Source organism: Myotis daubentonii, chromosome 8 (assembly GCF_963259705.1).
Source record: "Myotis daubentonii chromosome 8, mMyoDau2.1, whole genome shotgun sequence".
Lineage (NCBI taxonomy): Eukaryota > Metazoa > Chordata > Mammalia > Chiroptera > Vespertilionidae > Myotis > Myotis daubentonii.
In genome coordinates this window covers 5,408,451-5,429,082 of record NC_081847.1, presented here as the reverse complement: position 1 = coordinate 5,429,082, position 20,632 = coordinate 5,408,451, and the positions used below count along the sequence as shown (strand labels likewise).

At 43.2% G+C, this 20,632-nt stretch overlaps 1 pseudogene; it reads right to left on the bottom strand.

The window, feature by feature from the left end:
- Positions 1-362: 362 nt before the first annotated feature.
- LOC132239104 (programmed cell death protein 2-like) overlaps positions 363-20,632 on the bottom strand; it is a 72,398-nt pseudogene continuing 52,128 nt past the window's right edge.

The window sequence follows — 20,632 nt, the reverse complement described above, 5'->3', positions numbered from 1 at the left end:
ACCTCGGATAATAATAACTGGCTTTAAAATCCCAATTGTTGAAACATGGATGTAAATAATATGACGGATTTGTGGTGGAGCTTTTCAGTGATAATTATAGGTAATGGGGGTCCAGTAGCCTGGGGGAAACCGGCTTCACTCCTTGTTGGAGGAAGGGGCTGGTTGCCCTTCCCCCAGCAGAAAGAATGTGGTGATTTCACATTTAAATAGACCAGGCTAAGTCAATAGACCTGTTTTGCCAGCCTGAAACAGTTTCCCAAAGTAATTGGCAACTTAAAACTTTGGAGTTTACTGAATTTAATAATAAAAAACTTGTTGAATATCTGGGTATTTTGAAATGACAGAGTGCTGAAATGTTTTTTTTTCTTTCTTTTTAAGTTTTATTCCATCACAGGTCCACACACATGTGAAACACATGAAATCAAACACTTAGAAAATAAAGACACAGATGTACAAATATTTAAAAAATATGTGATCATACTAGGAATACCACCTGTAATGGTATCTTGGTGTGTGTTCAGATCTGTACTGTACTGCATGTGCATACAGGTCTGCATCAAAAACTGCATAGATACACCAAAATATATGTAATTCCCTGTTACTGGGCATTTTGTTTCACTAATATTTAGACACTAGAGGCCCAGTGCATGAAATTTGTACGGGGGGGGGGGGAGGGGGGGAGGGTGGTCTCTCAGCCCGGCCTGCACCCTCTCGCAATCTGGGACCCTTCGGGGGATGTCCAACTGCCAGTTTAGGCCCAACCCCGCAGGATCGGGCCTAAACCAGCAGTTGGACATCCGTCTCCCAATCCAGGACCGCTGGCTCCTAAATGTTAGCCTGTCTGCCTGCTTGCCTGATCGCCCCAAACTGGCTCAGCCCCCATGGTTTTGTCCAGAAGGACATCTGGAAGGTAGTTCAGCTGTCTGGTCAGTCTAATTAGCATATTACACTTTTGTTATTATAGATTGTAAATAAGGCCTAAATTGCCCCTCTCTCTGGTACAATTATTCCGTTAGGATAACATCCTAAAAATGGAATTGCAAGGTCTAAGAGGTTATGAGCACTTTTAAGGCTATTTGAGGTTCTCTTTAAGGTGTATCAGTTACATCTTGCTTCCAAACAAATTCTTCTGTGTAGCCAGTGCCCAGGCTGCAGCTCTCAGCACAGGTGTAGACGGCCAGGACACCCCAATCAACACTCTTGCCCAGCCTGTCGGCCTTTAGGTAGTTGAGCAGCTGAGGCATGACCTGGAATTCAAATATTCTCTTGGCTCCACAGGGGCAGTCTGGAATGTCCTCCTCTTGGGGGACATTTTCACCAGAGATCCAGATGGGGGCAAGCCCTCTGCCATACCTGAGAATCTGTTCTGGTTCCAGGGCTATTTTATTTTTAAACTCCTGGAAAATCTTATCTTCCCTGGATTCATGTTTTGCCATGGATTCCAATTCTTCTGCAGGTGCTTCACCTGCCTGTCTACACGCCTGCTTATGCCCGCATCTCCAGTCCACAGCCTGGTGATCCTTACTGCAGTAATGCGCCTGGCGACATCGCGAGCACGTCTTGGGGCCTAGACAGCCGCACACCCTGCAGAGCTGAGCCCCGGACTGGAGCTGGAGGCGCACGGACTCTCCCGTCTCCGGGGGAGGATCCTCAGAAGGCGGCTCATGGGAGTAAACGTCATTTTTCCTGGGTAGCTGATTTCTAAAAACACGAAGGCCCGCACAGCAGGGCGGCGCCCAGCAGCAGAAGAGGAACAGTCCGCGGTGGAAGGCATCAGCGCGGCCCGGCAGGGGCGCGTACAGCTGCAGCACGAAGGCCAGCGGGCGGCCGCACAGCCAGCACGCCAGCTCCGCGGGCCCGGGCAGCCCGGCCTCGCCCAGCCACGCCGGCCGGCCGGCCGCCGACCTTGCTGGGGAACTGCTGGCTGCGCAGCCGCCAGGCCGGCGCCACCTCCAAGAAGCCCAGCTCCGCCGCCCCCCTGAAATGTTAATCTGAGTTTGCCTCAAAAGAAAAATCTGGAAGACAGAATTAAATCTATTAATTAAATATGTCTTGTATTTTTTAAAATGTGAAGTTATTATTTTTTTAATTTTTTTAATTAAATCTTTATTGTTCAGATAATTACATTTGTTCCTCTTTTTTCCCCTCATAACTCCCCTCCTCCCAGTTCCTGCCCCACCCTCCGCCCTCACTCCCCACCCACTGTCCTCATCCATAGGTGCACGATTTTTGTCCAGTCTCTTCCCGTATCTCCCACACCCCTTTCCCCACCAAGAATAGTCAGTCCATTCCCTTTCTATGTCCCTGATTCTATTATGATCACCAGATTATTTGTTCACTTGATTCTTAGATTCACTTGTTGATAGATGCATGTTTGTTGTTCATAATTTGTATCTTTACCTTTTTCTTCTTCTTCCTCTTCTTAAAGGATACCTTTCAGCATCTCATATAATACTGGTTTGGTGGTGATGAACTCCTTCAGCTTTTCCTTATCTGTGAAGCTCTTTATCTGACCTTCAGTTCTGAATGATAGCTTTGCTGGATAAAGTAATCTTGGTTGTAGATTCTTGGTATTCATCACTTTGAATATTTCTTGCCACTCCCTTCTGGCCTGCAAAGTTTCTGTTGAGAAATCAGCTGACAGTCGTATGGGTATTCCCTTGTAGGTAACTGAGTTTCTTTCTCTTGCTGCTTTTAGGATTTTCTCTTTGTCTTTTGCTTTTGGCATTTTAATGATGATGTGTCTTGGTGTGGTCCTCTTTGGATTCCTTTTGTTTGGGGTTCTCTGCACTTCCTGGACCTGTAAGTCTATTTCTTTCATCAGGTGGGGGAAGTTTTCTGTCATTATTTCTTCAAAGAGGTTTTCAATATCTTGGTCTCTCTCATCTTCTGGCACCCCTATAATTTGGATGTCGGTACGCTTGAAGCTGTCCCAGAGGCTCCTTACACTATCTTCGTATTTTCGGATTCTTTTTTCATTTTGCTTTTCTGGTTGCGTGTTTTTTGCTTCTTTGCATTTCAAATCTTTGACTTGATTCTTGCGCTCCTCTGGTCTGCTGTTGGGAGTCTGTATAGTATTCTTTATTTCAGTCAGTGTATGCTTAATTTCTAGTTGATTCTTTATCATAACATCGAGGGTCTCATTAGATTTCTTGTAGATCTCATTAAGTTTATCGGCAGCTTCTAGACAGTTCTTGAGAGACCTTAAAAGTGTGGTTCTGAACTCTGTATCTTCTATTGACAATTTTGTCCTGTTTCTTTGTCTCCGCATTTTTTTTATGCTTTCTTGGTGCACCCCCTAGTGGTCTTTGTGCGCAGTCTTGTTGTAGTTAAGCCTTGATTGTTGTAGTTAATACTGGGGGGATTTGACTTCCAGGCCAACTGGCTGTGAGAGTCAGCTGTGTCTGCAGTGGGAAAACTTCTGTCCTCTGGGGAGGTGCTAATCTAGCCTTTGCCTGAGGCTATCTGGCAAATGGCTCTGTGCAGGGCTTGGGCAGGGCGGGTCACACGGGATCAAACAGGGCGGGCTGAGCGAGCAGTTATGGCTGCTCTCAGTTCCATCCTTAGGGGCTCTGCCTCACAGAGTTCCAGCAACTGCTGCAAACCTTGGAGAGAAAGCTGCCTTCAAGTTCTGACCGAAGCCAGACAGTCCCGCTTCTCCCGTTTGAGTCTGGGTCCCTAGAGACTCGCCCGGATCTGGAGCTCAGAGTCTGAAACTCCCTCCCGATTGAAAACAACAACTGTGCCCTCCGCCGCCAGCCCGCTCAGCGCGCACTCCGCACCTGAGTATTTCACTTCAGCACTGCGCCTCCTCTGAGTCTGGGTATGATATTCTCTTTCCTCCTAGTTGTAGAATTTCCACTCAGCCAGCCTTCCTGTGGTTCTGGATGATGTCCGTTCCGTCTTTTAAGTGTACCCTTGAATTGGTTGTTGGAGGCAGCAATCTCCAGCGTTAACCTATGCCGCCATCTTGGTTCTCCCATGAAGTTATTATTAATTTGAGAAATGCTAAGTATTTAACTTGCCAGCTAAAATTTAAGGCTTCTAAGAGTTTAAAGTTCAAATTAAGTTAGGAGAAATTATATAGTTGTGATAACAAAATGCATAAAGTATAAAAATTTATTTTTGAGAAAATAATTCTTGTATTTTCTCTCAAGAAATTAGTAGTTTAAAATATATTGATTTACCAAGTGTGGTAAAATTTCAACCTAAGATATAATATTTTATATGGTCTAATTAAAAAAGAGGATTAATTCTGTGATCTCAACCAAAAAAACCAGCTTAAATTTAATTGATATATTTTAAGATAATTATAAAAAGTATATAATATAATCTTTAGGATATATATATATATATATTTTTTGATGGTCTTTCTAAGTTAAATTTCAAGACTTTAACTAAGAAATGAGTTTGAAGCATTCCATGGGCTCTGGAGTGATTCAAAGGGTTTGTTCTCTCTTCTTTTTTTTTTAAATGTATTTTATTGATTTTTTACAGAGAGGAAGGGAGAGAGATAGAGATAGTTAGAAACATCGATGAGAGAGAAACATCGATCAGCTGCCTCCTGCACATCTCCTATTGGGGATATGCCCGCAACCCAAGTACATGCCCTTGTCCGGAATCGAACCTGGGACCTTTCAGTCCGCAGGCCGACCCTCTATCCACTGAGCCAAACCGGTTTCGGCTGTTCTCTCTTCTTAAAAGAAATATTTTTAAACTAAATTAGGCCAATCTAATATACTTGAAATCACGTGGAAAGCTTTATCAAATAAAAATTAATAAATATATTTTATTTATACACATATATTTTAAATGTTATCAAGGTTTAACCTCTAAGGGAGGGCAATATTTCTTCAGTAGCGGAATTTTAAAAATCAAAAGCAACAGAATTTTAAAGACAAAAACCCCAAGCAGCCTCCACTTCAAATAGGCTGGGGGGATGGGACGTCATTTATACTTCATAGGTCAAATATCTAAGTTTGCTTTTTCAATAAAGATACCTATTTTAATTACTTAATAAATTAGCTTTTTAAAATATAATCAAGATCTCATATAATGTCAGTTATATGAGAAGCCAGAATGTTAAGCAATTGATTCTAGTAAAGAAAGTTACTGAGACCTCCCATAATTCCTCTGTTATGCAAATGAGCACTGCCAAAAAGAATACTGTTTAAAAGTAAATTTTAAGCTTAATAAAAAGGAGAAATTTTAAAATTTTGAAATATCTTCTGCTAATATTTACAGAGTAAACTGAAGGTTATTATTCAAGCATTAAATCTGATCATAAATTAAGTCACCAGGAACATAAGTGAGTCACTTAAAATGTAGGCAGCAGTATTAGCCAGCATCTGGAAAGCAGCCATGTAGGTTGCTTGGTGTAAAAAAGGAAAGAAAAAGAAACTTACTAAAGGTAGCCTAGAAATTACTCTGGAAGGAAATAAAGAGAGGTTTCTGAAGTCTGGTAGCAATCATCCCAGGTAGAAACTGTAGTTTAACTTTAACCCTGCTGTTTGGCTTCTGTACTTACTTGCTTTGTTTAACAATAGAAAAGTTACTTTGATTTTCTGAATTATATAAATCATCCCATTCGATTGAATGCCTTATTGATTGTAATGTGAATACCCCATTGGTTACAGTCATACTGGTTTTAGGAAGCACATTCCTCTGTATCTGGGAACCAGGACAGCACAATTATCCTAAATTGCCTCAAGGGCTCCAGATAATGTGTCCCTGTCAACTCAGTGGTCCCAAGACCTGAGGGCTCTAGATAATTAATGTGTTTCTGTCAACTCAGTGATCCGGAGACCCAAAACTATAATTTAGGTAACATGCTTAAGTCTGCTTCTGTAAACTGCTTTTTGCAAATCAGGTTCCTCATTCCAAACCCTGGGATGTAATCAATACCTTTGTGATCTTTGCCTATATAAGTCTGGTGGTGGGCTGGGGAGGGCACTGCGAGATTTGGGAGAGAGAAATTCCCCCTTGTAGGCCGGATTTGCAATAAATGTGACTCCTTAATTCGACTTCTTGAGGCGTCCTTGTGTGATTCACGGGGTACATTACAACATTTCCTTCAAATGTCTGGAAAACTAATTAAAAATCAATGTGTTAGGTTTCAAAAAGAAAAATAAGTACTTTGTGTTTTTGCCTCCCTAAACAAATCTTATGTGGATATACTCAAAGACTCGTAGCAGAAATTCAATTAGTGTCATTTACTGTCAACTGCCAAGGACAAATTAAGTTAGAAAATAAGACTTATTTCAGACCGATTTAAATTGGAAAATTGAAATAAGTGAATAATCATGGGGACTTAGTTGTACTGGGCAGGAAACTATTCCTGGAGCATTAACTAATTTTTACTGATGGTTCATCTCATAGTAAAACTGTTTACCATTCAATGAATCCAGACCAGTCATACTTCTGTGCAAAGAATTAAATTAAAAGCTATCAAGACTGCATTGCAAAATTTCCAAAGCCTCTTAATAATATTTAAAACAAAAAAGAGGGGATAGTGGAGAAATATCCTGTAAGTAAATTACATCAAGCCTTAATTAAATTTTTTACTTTAAAATCATTTTTCACTTGTAATGCTGATGGGAAAACACACATGGTATCAGAATAAGCCAAAGGAAAATGGTTTGGGAAAAATGAAAAGATCCTGAGTCCAGTTTATAGAAAGATTCCTTTATTAACCTTTGGTCGAGAATATGCTTGTATATTTCCAGAAAACTCGTCCAAGCCCGTATGGATTCCTGCAACAATGGATCCGAGAGAGGAACTGACCAGACTACTCCAGCCACAGATGGGGGTGGCCCCAAGCAACACGCTGAGGAGACAAGGGAGAAACAGTCCAGAGATGGAGGATGGTGAAGACGCCTTGCCATGCTAGCAGTCAGCAGCTGTGTGTCACTGCAGGTTGCCCTTGACAAAGCCAAAGAGGGTCGGACCTACATTGCCACCATTTGTCCACCATCCAGGACTAGAATATCATTGCTGGCATGTCACAGGAGACAGTGATTGGGAAGCGGACTCGAGGAACTGTTGGCCCAGAGAGGAGCTTACCACAGAATGATTCCTTTGATGCCTGGCAGCAATTTACAGGATATAAATGAGCTCTATCTTTTCCATTGAATTTAAAAATGTTAAAAGGACCTGAACTCTGCAAATTACATACATTCTTGTTAGATTTATTAAATCAAAGAAGGGGGATATGCTACAAGCTAATTCCAGGAGGGTCATAATAAATGCGAGAAGTCCTCAAAAGGTTGAATGGACTCTTTCAGCAGGGCTGAAAATCTGCATATAATATTGCCTGCTGCCAGACAGCTGAAGGCAGCTCCCTCAACCTGATACCAAATTACCTTTGATATGTATATCTGCTTTGCTCTAGAGCAAAATGTGTGGAAAAAAAAGCCCTAGGTACGGAGATTCAGGGAACTTAGTTACTAAAGCTAAGCCTTCCCTGCCCCCCATCCCAAAATGCTTTCCAAATTTATACTTCATATCTAGTTTATTTAATTTACTCGCAGCCCCTTCTCCAGATTTCTGAACCTTAGTAGGTGCAGGATAACACTCCAGCACTAACCCTAAGCCTAACCCAACCCATAAACTTAACCCTAGCCCTAGCCCTAACCTTAACCTTAACCCTAACCCTAGCCCCAACCGTAACAATAACCCAAACTCTCCAGATGATTCAAATATGCATCTGAAAACCCAGACATTAATCCAACCCTAACCCTAGCCATAGCCCAAACCTTAAACCTAATCCTAATCTTAATCCTAATCCTAATCTTAAAACTAACACAAAATCTAATCCTAGCCCTAGCCCTAACCCCAAACCTAACCCTACCCTACCCTTAGCCCTCAACCTAACTATAAAAATAACCCTAACCCTTACCCTAGCACTAATCTTAACCTTAACCCTAAACATGTGAGAAATGGCTTACCTGTCCAAATTCCAACTGATGGACTAGGAAACAGAAGCATGGCGAAAATGAGACTTTTAATGACACTCTTGAGAGCAGGCACCCATTTTACAGGATCAGACACACGGCAAGGAACATAGCCTACTTATTTAGACCCTCCTCCAGTTCCTCATTGGCTGAGTACTATTCCATCATCTATTTCCTAATAGGTCGCCTAGGTCTTGCTGTCTCCCATTGGGCTATTTTAAAAAAAACAGGATGGCACCTTCTCTAGATACCTCCACCTCCCTTTGTCAAGGGGAGTCTTCCTAGGACATGTGCTATCAGCCATGGTACAGCTCTCACCCTATATTCCCCCTCCACACTGTGTTTGCTCTGGGGAAATTCAGCAGCCACCTGGTCACATGCTGTTTCTTTTCTATGAAGATAAATCAGAGGCATATTTCTTACAACCATAACCATAGACGTAACCTTAACCCTAACCATAGCCCTAAACATAACATGAACCCCAGCCCTAATCTTGACCCTAATCCTAACAACAAACCTAGCCCAAACCCTAACCCTAACCTTATTCCTATCCCTATCCCTAGCCCCAACCGTAACCATAACACTAACTCTCCAGGTTATTCTAATACATCCAAGGACCAAGAGGCTAACCCCAATCTTAATCCTAGCCATAGCCCTAACCTTTAACCTAACCCTAATGTTAATCCTAGCGCTAGCCATAATCTTAAAACTAACACTAACCCTAGCCCTAGTCCTAGTGCTAACTCCAAACCTACCCCTAGCCCTAGCCCCAGCCCTGCCCTAACAATAACACTAACCATAACCCTAGCACTCACCCTATCCCTAATATTAACCTTAACCTTAACCATAACCCTAGACCTAACCCTAACCCTAAAGGTAAAATTACTCTAGCCCTAGCCCTAATTTTGAGCCTAATCCTAACCCTAACCCTAACACTAACTCTAACAGTAGACCTAAACCTAATACTAGCCCTAACCCTAGACCTAGCTCTCGCAACACCCCTTACCCTAAACCTAATTCTAACACAACACTAAACCTAACCTTAGCCATAGTCCTGACTCCAAGACTAATCTAATCCTAACCCTAACCCAAACCCTAGCCCTAGCCCTAGTCCTAACCACAATTTTTAGCCTACTCAAACCCTAAAACCTAACCCTAAGCCTAGCACTACACTTCACCAAAACTCTAATTTTAACCCTAACCCTAATAATTACCTAATCCTAAAACATAACCCAAATGCTAGCCCTAGATATAGCCCTAACTCTAACACTAACCTAAACCAAACCCTAACCTTAATCATAGCCCTAGCCCAACCCTAAACCAAAACCTAACCCTAACCCTAACCCTATCCCTAGCCTTAAACATAACCCTAATTCTAACCCTAGCCCTAGCTCAAATCTTAACCATAACACCAGCCCTAACTTAACCCTAACCCTAAACTTAGCCATAACCCTAACCCCAGTTTAATGCTAAACCTAACCCAACCCTAAATCCTAACCCTAACTCTAGCCCTAGCCTTAGCCGTAACACTAAACCTAACCTAACCTAAACCCTAATCCAAGCCGTAGCCCTAACCCTAACCCTGACTCTCCAGGTGATTCTAATGTGCATCCAAGGACCCAGTCGCTAACCCCAACCCTAACCCTAGCCATACTCCTAAAACTAACTCCAACCCTAATCTTAATCCTAATCCTAGACCTAGCCCTAATCTTAACACTAACCATAACAGTAAACGTAGCCATTACCTTAACCCTAAACATAAACCTAACCCTAGCCAACGCCCTACCCACAATTCCAACTTTAACCCTAAACCAAACCCTAAACCTAGCCCTAGACCTAACTATAACACCAGCACTAGCCCTATTTATAGCCCTCGCAATAATGCTAACCCTAACCTTACTCCTATCTCTATCCCTATCCCTAACCCTAACCATAACCCTAAATCACCAACAGATTCCACTGTGCATCCAAGGACCCAAACGCTAACCACAAACTTAACACTACTCCTAGCTCTAACTCTAACCCTAACCCTAGCCAAAACCCTAATCCTAAACCTAACTCAAACCTAACACTAACCCCAGGTCTAACCCAAAACCTAACCAAACCCTAAAATCTAACCCTAACCCTAGCCCTAGCCTTAACTTAACACTAACCATAACCTAAACCTAACCCTAATCCTAGCCTTAACCCTAAAACAAACCCCAACTCTAAACTTAGCCCTAGCCGTACACTTAACCCTAATAATAACCCTAATTCGGCCAAACCCTAAGGCTAACCCTAACCCTCGCATTAATATTAACATTAACCCTAAACCTAACAGTAGCCCTACCCCTAGCCCTAACCCTAACCCTAGCCCTAATCTAACCCTCAAGCTACCTTTAGCCCTAGCCCTAAACCTACCTCAAGCCCTAGCGATAACCCTATCCCTAACCGTAACTCTAGCCATAACCCTAAACCTAACCCTAAGCCCAGTTCTAGTCATAACCCAAACCCAAACCCTAACCAAAAACCTAATCGTAACCGTAACTCAAACCCTAACACTAACCCCAGGTCTAACCCAAAACCTAACCAAACCCTAATATTTAACCCTAACTCTAGCTATAGCCTTAGCCCTAACAGTAACCATAACCAAAACCTAACCCTAATCCTAGCCCTAACCCTAAAACAAACCCCAACTCTAGCCCTAGCCCTAAATTCAACCCTAATAATAACCCTAACCCTGGCCATAACCCTAACTCTAACCCTAGCTTTAAATGTAACCCTAACCCTAACCCTTGCCCTAATCTTAACACTAAACCTAAACCTAAACATAACCCTAAGCCTAACTGGTGCCCTAGCACTAATCCTAACCCTACCCAAAGCTTAACTGTAACTCTAACCCTAGCCCTAACTGAAACTTAACCCTAGCCTTGGCCTACCCATAACCCAAAACCTAAATCTTTAGGTGATTCCTATGTGCATCCACAGACCCAAATGCTAATCCTTAACCTGGCTCTAACCCGAACCCTTACCCTAATTCTCCAAGTGATTCCACTGTGCATCCAAAGACCCAGTCGCTAACCCTTACCAATTCTCAAGCCCTAACCATAACCCTAACCCTAACCCTTACTCTAACCCTAGCCCTAACCATACCACTAACACTCACCCTAACACTAACCGTGAATTTAGCCCTAACTCTAACCCTAGCTGTAACCCTAAACCTAACTCTAGCCATAATCCTAAACCTAACCCTAACACTAGTCCTAATCTTAAGCCTAACACTAACCCTAACTCTATACACAACCCTAGCCACAGCTCTAACCCTAACCCTAGCACGAACCTTAACCCTAATTCTCCAGGTGATTCCAATGTGCATCCAAGGACACAGAGGATGAACAAACCCAAACCCTAGCCCAAAAGCTAACCCGAGACCTAACTCTAACCCTAACCCTAACATTATTTCTATCCCTAACCCTAAAATTAATCCTAGCCCCAGCCCTAACCCTAGCCCTAGCCCTTACCCTGACACTGATTCCAATGTGCACCTAAGGACTCAGACACTAACCCTAGCCCTAGCCCTTACCCTAATGCTAGGTGATTCCAATGTGCACCTAAGGACTCAGACACTAACCCTAGCCCTAGCCTTAGACCAAAACCTACCACTAACTCTAATACTAACCGTAGCCCTAGCCATAATTTTAAAACTAACCCTAACCCTAACCCTAACCAAAGTCCTAGCCATAACAATAACACTAACTCTAACCCTAACCCTAACCCTAGCTATAATCCTAATACTAACCCTACCCCTAAACCTAACCCTAACCCTAACCCTAGACCTAGCCCTAAACATAAACCTAAACCTAAATGTAGCCCTAGCCATAACCTTAAACCTAACCTTAGCCATAACCCTAGCCCTAAACCTAACCTGAACTCTAACTTAGCCCTATGCTAAGATAGCCCTAAACCTATCTCTAACCCTAACCCTAGCCTCAGCCCTACTCATAACCCTAACCCTAAACCTAGCCCTTACCATACCACTAACCCTAATATTAATCCCAGCTCTAATCCTAAACCTAAAACCTAACCATTACAAAACCCAAAACCTAACCCTAACAAAAGCCCTATTCTAGCCCTAAAACTAACAATCTAACCCTAAACTTAGCCCTTACCATAATCCTTATCCTAACTCTCCAGGTGATTCCACTGTGCACCCAAGAAACCAGATGCTGACCCTAACCCAAAAGCTAGCTAAAGCACTAATCTTAATCCTAGCCATAAACATACTGCTAGCCCTTACGCTAACCCTAACCCTAGCCCTAATCAAAACCTAACCCTTGCCCTAGCCCTAATCTTAACTCTAGACCTAACCCTAATTATTACCCTAACTCTGGAGGTGATTCCACTGTGCATCCAAAGACCCAGTGGCTAACCCTAATCCTAAGCAAAGCCCTTGCCCTAATCTGGTAGTTGGCAAACTGCGGCTAGCGAGCCACATATGGCTCTTTGGCCCCTTGAGTGTGGCTCTTCTACAAAATACCCCGTGCAGGCGCGCACGTACAGTGCGATTGAAACTTCGTGGCCCATGCGCAGAAGTCAGTTTTTGGCCTGAGTGAGTCTATTTTGAAGAAGTACTGTTGATATTTGGCTCTGTTGACTAATGAGTTTGCCGACCACTGCCCTAATCAAACACTAACCCTAACCCTAACCCTAACCATAACTCTAGTCCTAGACCTAACCATACTACTAACCCTAACCATGAATTTAACCCTAACTCTAACTCTAACCTTAACCCTAAAACAAGCTATAGCCCTAAACCTAACCCTAGCCCTGACCCAAGCCCTAATCTTAACTATACCCTAACCCTAGCCTTAACCATACCACCAACTTAACCCTAACCCCAGCTAAACCATAGACAACCCTAAAATCTAACCCTAGCCCTTGTCCTAGTCCTAACACTAACCATAAACTAACCCTAACATTAACCCTAACCCTAGCCATAAACCAAACCCTCACCCTAACTCTCCAGGTGATTCCACTGTGCATCCAAGGACCCAGATGATGAACCTAACCCTAATCCTAGTCTTAGCCCCAACTTTACCACTAACCCTGTCTCTAACCATAACACTAATCCTATTCCAAGCCCTAAATCTAACACTAACACTAATCCTAGCCCTAGGCCTAGCCCTAATTGTAACAGTAACCCTAAAACTAACCCTAGCCTTAACCCTAATATTAACCCTAACACTAGCCCTATTGCTAAACTTATCCCTAACCTTAACGCAAGCCCTAGCCCTAATATTAACCCTAACCCTAATCATAGCCCAAATCTTAGCCCTTGGCCTACCCCTAACTCTAACCCTACCTCTCCAGTTAAATTCAATGTCCATCCATGGACCCAAACACTAACTTAATTCTAGCCCTAACCCTAACCTTTACCCTAAATCTCCAGGTGATTTCACTGTGCATTGAAAGACTGAGTCACTAACCCTGACCCTAACCAAAGCCCTAGCCCTAACCATAACACTAACCCTAATACTAAACAGAACCTTATTCCTAACCTTTATAGTAACCTTATCCCTAAACCTAACCATACCACTAACACTCACCCTAAATCTAACCTTAGCCCTAACCCTAACCCTAGCACAAGTTATACCTGCGAGCCTAACCCTGACTATAACCATAGCCCTTGCCCTAAACCTAACCCTAACCCTAGCCCTAATCTTAACCCTAACCCTAACCCCAACCCTAACCCTAACCCTAGCCCTGATCTTAAACCTAAGATTAACCATTACCTTAGCTCTATAACTAAACCTAAACCTAACCCTAAACCTAACTCTAACCCTAGTCATAGTCATAACCATAAAACTAACTCTAACCTTAAGTCAAACTCTAATTGTAAATCTTAGACAACCCTAAAACCTAACCCTAACCCTAGCCCCAGCACTAGACCAAACACTAATCATAAACAAACTTGAAATCAAACCCTAGCACTAACACTAACACTTACCCTAACTCTCCAGGTGATTCCACTATGCATCCAAGGACACAGATGATAAAACTAACCCTAACCCTAGCCTTAGCCCCGACCCTACTGTTTACTCTAACCATAAATCTAGTCCTAAACTTAATCCTAACCCTAAACGTAGGTAGCCCTAAACTTAACCCTAACCCTAGCACCAATCTTAATCCTAACCCTAACCCGAGCACTAGGCTTAACTATAACAATAACCCTAAACTTAACCTAACCCTAGACCTAATTTTAACCCTAACGCTAGCTCTAATCTTAGCCCTTGGCCTACCCCTAACCCTAACTCTAACTCTCCAGATAATTCCAATGTGCATCCAAGTCACCAAATGCTAACCCTAGCCAAAGCGCTAACCCTCATCTTTACCCTAAATCTCCAGGTGATTCAACTGTGCATCCAAAGACCCAGGGGCTAACCCTAACTCTAACCAAAGCCCTAGCCCTAACCATAACACTAACCCAAATTCTAAACATAACCCTAACTGTAAACCTTACAGTAACCTTAGCCCTACACCTAACCATATCAATAACACTCACCCTAAACATAACTGTAAACTTAGCCCTAACCATAACCCTAACACTAACTTTAACACAAGCTATATCCCTAAATGTAACCCTAACCCTAAACATATCCCTTGCCCAAAACCTAGCCCTATCCCTAGCCCTAATCTTAACCCTAACCCAAGCCCTAACCTTAGCCCTAAACCAAACACTAACCCTTGACCTACAACTAACTATAAGACTAGCCCTATCTCTATCCCTAATTCTAACCCTAACACTAAACTAGCCCTAGCCCTAACTATAACAGTAACCCTAGACTTAACCCTAACCCTAGCCCTAATCTTAGCCTGTGGCCTACCCCTAACCCCAATCCCAAATCTCCAAGTGATTTCAAAGTGCATCCAAAGACCCAAATGCTAACTCTAAAACTAGCCATAATCCTGTTAGCCTAAATCTCCAGGTGATTCCAATGTGCATCCAAAGACCCAAACACTAACCCTAACCCCAACCAAAGCCCTAGCCCTAACCATAAGACTAATCAAGATCCTAACCATTAACCCTAGCCCTACACCTAACCATATCACCTAAGCACCCTAAACCTAACCGTAATCTTAGCCCTAACCCTAACCCTAACCCTAACACAAGCTATAGCCCTAAACCTAATCCTGACCCTAACCATAGCCTTTGACCTAAACCTAACACTATCCCTAACCCTAATCTTAACTCTAACCCTAACCCTAGCCTTAATCTTAACCCTAACACTAACCCTATCCCTAGCTCTGTAACTAACCCTAAACCTAGCCCTAAACCTAACTCCAATTCTAGCCCTAGTCCTAACTATAAAACTAACTCTAACCCTAACCCCAGCTATCACTGAAAACTTTAGACAGCCATAAAACCTAACCCTAACCCTAGCCATAGCACTAGCCCAAACACTAACCCACACCCTAACCCTAGCAATAGCCCTAACCCTTACCCTAACTCTCCCAGTGATTCCAATGTGCATCCAAGGACACAGACCATAAAACTAGCCCTAATCATAGCCTTAGCACACATCCTAGTGTTAACCCTAACCATAATCCTAAACCTAACACTAGCCCCAATCTTAACGCTAACCCTAAACCTAACACTAACCTCAACCCTAGACCTATCCCCAAACATAACACTAAGCCTATTCCTATCTCCAGCCCTAACTCTAAACATAAACATAACAAAATCTCTAGCCCTAACTGTAACAGAACCCTAACCCTAGCCCTAGCCCTAAACCTTACCCTAATTCTCTAGGTGATTCCATTTTGCATCCAAGGACTCAGACTCTAAACCTAATTCTAGCCTTAAACTTAACCCCACCCTAAACCTAATCAGAACCCTAGCCCTTGCCTTAATTTTAACCCTAACCCTAACAGTAGCCCTAGCATTAATACTAACCCTAACTGTAAACCTAATCTAGCCCTAACTCAAACCTAACTATAGCTCTAGCCCTAATCTCAACCCTAACCCTAACCCCAGGCCTAATCTTAGCCCTTGCTCTTCCCCTAACCCAAACCATAACTCTCCAGGTGATTCCAATGTGCATCCAAGGACACAAAGGCTAACCCTAACCCTAACCCTGGCCATAACCTTAACCCTAACTCTAACCGGAGCTCTAGTCCAAACCCTAACACTAAACATAAAGGTAGCCTTAGCCATAATCCTGACCCTAACCCTAGCCATAACCCTAAACCCAACCCTAACCATAACCATAACCATAACCCTAAAACTAACTCCAGGTCTATCCCTAAACCTAATATACCCTGAAACCTAAACTTAACCATAGCCATAGCCATAGCCCTAACACTAACCCTAAGCAAATCATAATTCTCCAGATGATTCCAGTATGTGTCCAAGGACCCAGAGGCTAGCCCTAAACCTAGCCCTAATACTAAGTCTTACCATAACTCTCCAGGTGATTCCACTGTGCATCTAAAGTCCCAGATGCTAACCCTAAACCTAACATTAGCCCAGCCCTAATCCTAATCTGAATCCTATTCCTATTCCAAGCATTAGACCTAATCTTAACACTAACCCTAACTGTGAACATAGCCCTAGTCCTTACCCTAACCCTAACCCTAACTGTAACCCTAATGCTAGCTGTAGCTCTAACCATAATTCTAAATTTAACCCTAAACCTAACTCTAACCCTAACCCTAGACCAAGCCTAACTATAACACTAACCCTAACCTTAATCCTAGCCCTAAAACTTACCCTAACCCTAACCCTAACCCTGAGGAAAACCAATATGGCGGCATAGGTAAACACCGGAGTTAGCTGCCTCAAACACCACTTCAAAAATACAACTAAAAGACAGAACAGACATTGCCCAGAACCACAGGAAGACTGGCTGAGGGGAAATTCTTCAACTAGAAGGAAAGAGAACAGCATATGAGACTCAGAGGAGGTGCAGTGCGGAAAATACAAAGGTGCGTAGGTGTGTGGAGCGGGCTGGTGGCTGAGGGCACGGTTGTCGTTTTCAATCTGGAGGGAGGCTCAGGCTAGGAGCTCCAGTTCTGGGCGAGTCTCTAGGGACCCAGACTCAAACGGGAGAAGTGGGACTGTCTGGCATCGGTTGGAACACGAGGGCAGCTTTCTCTCCGAGGTTTGCAGCGGTTGCTGGGACTCTGAGAGGCAGAGCCTCTGGGGACGGGACTGAGAGCAGCCATAACTGCTCGCTCAGCCCGCCCTGTTTGATCCCGTGTGACCCGCCCCGCCCAAGCCCTGCACAGAGCCATTTGCCGGATAGCCTCAAGCAAAGGCTAGATTAGCACCTCCCCAGAGGACAGAAGTTTTCCCACTGCAGACACAGCTGATTCTCACAGCCAGTTGGCCTGGAGGTCAAATCCCCCAGGTATTAACTACAACAATCAAGGCTTAACTAACCCTAACCTTAACTCTCCAGGTGACCCAGATGCTAGCCCTAAAACTAACCCTAACAGTAACAACTAACTCTAGCTCTAGCCCTAACCCTAACCCAAACCTATCTCTAACACTATCCCTAACCCTAGCATTAAACTTAATCCTAGCCCCATATCTAATCCTAACAATAGCCCTATCACTAGACCAAACCAGTACCCTAAATATCCAGATGATTCCAATGTGCATTCACTGACCCAGACAATACATTTAACCCAAACCCTAGCCAGAGCCCTAAACCTACTGAGAACCAGAACCCTAACCTAGCCCTATCCCTGAATATAACACTAACCATAACTCTAAACATAGCCCTAATCTTAACCCTAACCCTAGTTCTAAACCTAACCCTACCCTAGCCCTAGCCCTAAACTATAATGTGAAGGAAAACCCCTATTCTGTAAAACTACTGTTTGGAATTCTCTGCTATTCTTTGGATGGCCTCTATCTAATTCTGAAAAAGTAACTTTGCTTTCTAGCCTGCTTGAATAATGGGGGAGATAAACTTAGCTATCTGACATTGTAGGCCAGACTAGATACACCCAATGCCATGCCAGGTGCATTTTTTAATTGGATAGAACTTTGTAGTTTTCAAGGCCACTGCCAGCAAGCGCACAAAGGGCTGGCTCTTCCATAAAAAGGGAAGTTCTGCTTGTAGCTTTGCTTAGAATTTGGATTCATTTTCCTAAGCCCGCCACGGTGAATAAAGTGTAACTCCAAACTCTCAGAGCGCTGCTTGGTTCTTGTCCGGTTTTTCTGTAACAATAACACTAACCTTAATACTAACCCTGGACCTAATCCTAACCCTAATGCAAAAGTAACCCTAAGTCCAGAAGATTCCAATGTGCAGCCAAGGACCCAGACACTAACCCTAAATGTAACCTTAACACTAACCTTAATCCTAAAAATAACCCCAGCCATAACACTAACCCTAAACATAGTCCTAACTCTAGCCCTACACCTAGCCCTAAAATTAACCCTAACCCTAGCCCTAACCTTGCCATAACTCCAGGTGATTCCAATGTACACTCAAGGATCCAGACACTAAACCTAACCCTAACTCTAGCCTTAGCCCTAGCACTAAACCTAACCTAACCTAAAATCTAATCCTAGCAAATGCAATAACCCTAACCCTGACCCTAACTATACAGGTGACTCCAATTTGCATCCAAGGACCCAGATGCTAATCCCAACCCAAACCCTAGCCTTAGCCCTAACCTTAATCCCAACCCTAATCTTAATCCTAATTCTAGAACTAGCCCTAATCTTAACACTAACCCTAACACTTAATGTAGTCCTATCCCTTAACCTAACCCTAACCCTAACCCTAACCCTTAGCTTTAGCCCTAGCCCTTACCCTAACCCTAAACCTAACCCTTAGCCCTAACCCTAACCTTAACCCTAGCCCTAGTTCTATCCCTAACCTTAGCCTTAGCCCTAACCATAACCATAACCCTAACACTCCCAGTGATTCCAAGGTACATCCAAGGACAATAACCGTAGCTTTAATCCTCACCCTTACCCTAAATATCCAGGTGATTGTATTGTGCATCCAAGGACCGAGATGCTAACACTAACGCTAACCCTAGTCCTAGCTCTAACCAAAACACTAATCCTAAACCTAACTTTAATCCCATACCTAAACCGTCCTTATCCCTAACCCTAACCATAAACCTAAAACTAGCTCTAGACCTAAACCTAATCCTAACACCAACCATGGCCCTAAACATAACCCTAGCCCTAAACCTAATCCTAACCCTATCCCTAGCCCTAACCTTAACCCTAATCCTAAGCATATCTCTAAACCTAATCATAACCCTAGCAATAAACCTAACCCTGATTGTAGCCCTAATTCTAATCTGAACCCTAAATCTAAACCTAGCCCTAACCCTAGCACTAACCCTAGCCCTAATTTAGCCCTATCACTAAACCTAACCCAGGTGCTATACCTAAACCTAACCTTAGCCTCGCCCTAGCCCTAACCCTTACCCTAACTCCCCAGGTGATTCACATGTGCATACAAGGGCCCAGAGGATAAACCAAGCCCTAACCCTAGCCTTAGCCCTAACCCTACACCTAGCACTAATCCTAACCCTGGCTCTAGCCCTAATTTTAACCCTAATCCTAACCCTAAGCATAACCGTTTCCCTGGCACCAATCCTAATCCTAATCCTAACCCTAGCCCTAGCCCAAACCATACCACTAACCCAAATCCTAACCCCAGCTCTAACACTAAACCTAAAACAACCCTAAAACCCAACACTAACATTAGCCCTAGCCCTAAAACTAACCCCAAACTAACCTTAAGCCTAGCCATAGCCATAGTCCAAACTAAAACACTAATCCTAACCATAGCCCTACCCCTAATTTTAACCCTGAATTTACACCCTAACCTTGCCCCTAAACCAAAGCCTAACCCAAGCAAGCAGTAGCACTACCCTCACAATAACACTAAACCTGACCCTAATCCTAGCCCTAACCCTAACCCCAAACCTAGCCTTAATCCTACCCCTAGCCCCAGCCCTAAACTTAACCATAACACTAACCCTAACACTGGCTATAAACTTAACCCTAACCCTAGCCCCAGCTCTAACTATAACACTAAACCTAAAGCTAACCCCTGCTCTAAACCTAACCCTAACACAAACCTAATGTGAACACTAACTCTCCAGGTGACTCCAATGTGCAGGCAAGGAACGAGACACTAACCCTAAACCGAAACCTAACCCTAACCCTAATTCTGGCCTGAGCCCTAATATTAACCCTAATCCTAAACCTATCCCTAACACTATCCCTAACCCTAAGCCTTAAAATTAACTCTAGCCCCAGCCCTAACCCTAACCATAGCCCTAGCTCTAGCCCTTGATCTAACCCTTACCCTAACTCTCCAGATGATTCCAATGTGAATCCAAAAACCCATAAACTGAACCTAACCCTAATCCTAAACCTAGCCCTAGCCCTAATTTTAACCCTAACCCTAACTCTAAACCTAACCATAGCCCAGGCACTAACACTAACCCTAGCCATAATCATAACCCTAACCTTAAACCTAACCCTAACCCTAACCCTAGCTCTAGCACTAACCTTAACATAATCCTAAGCATAGCCCTAAACTATAAAACTAACCCTAACCTTACCCTAGCCCTGATGTTAACCCTAGCACTAAAACTAACACAGATTCTATACCTAAACCTAACCCTATCCATAAACCTAACCTATCCCTAGCCTT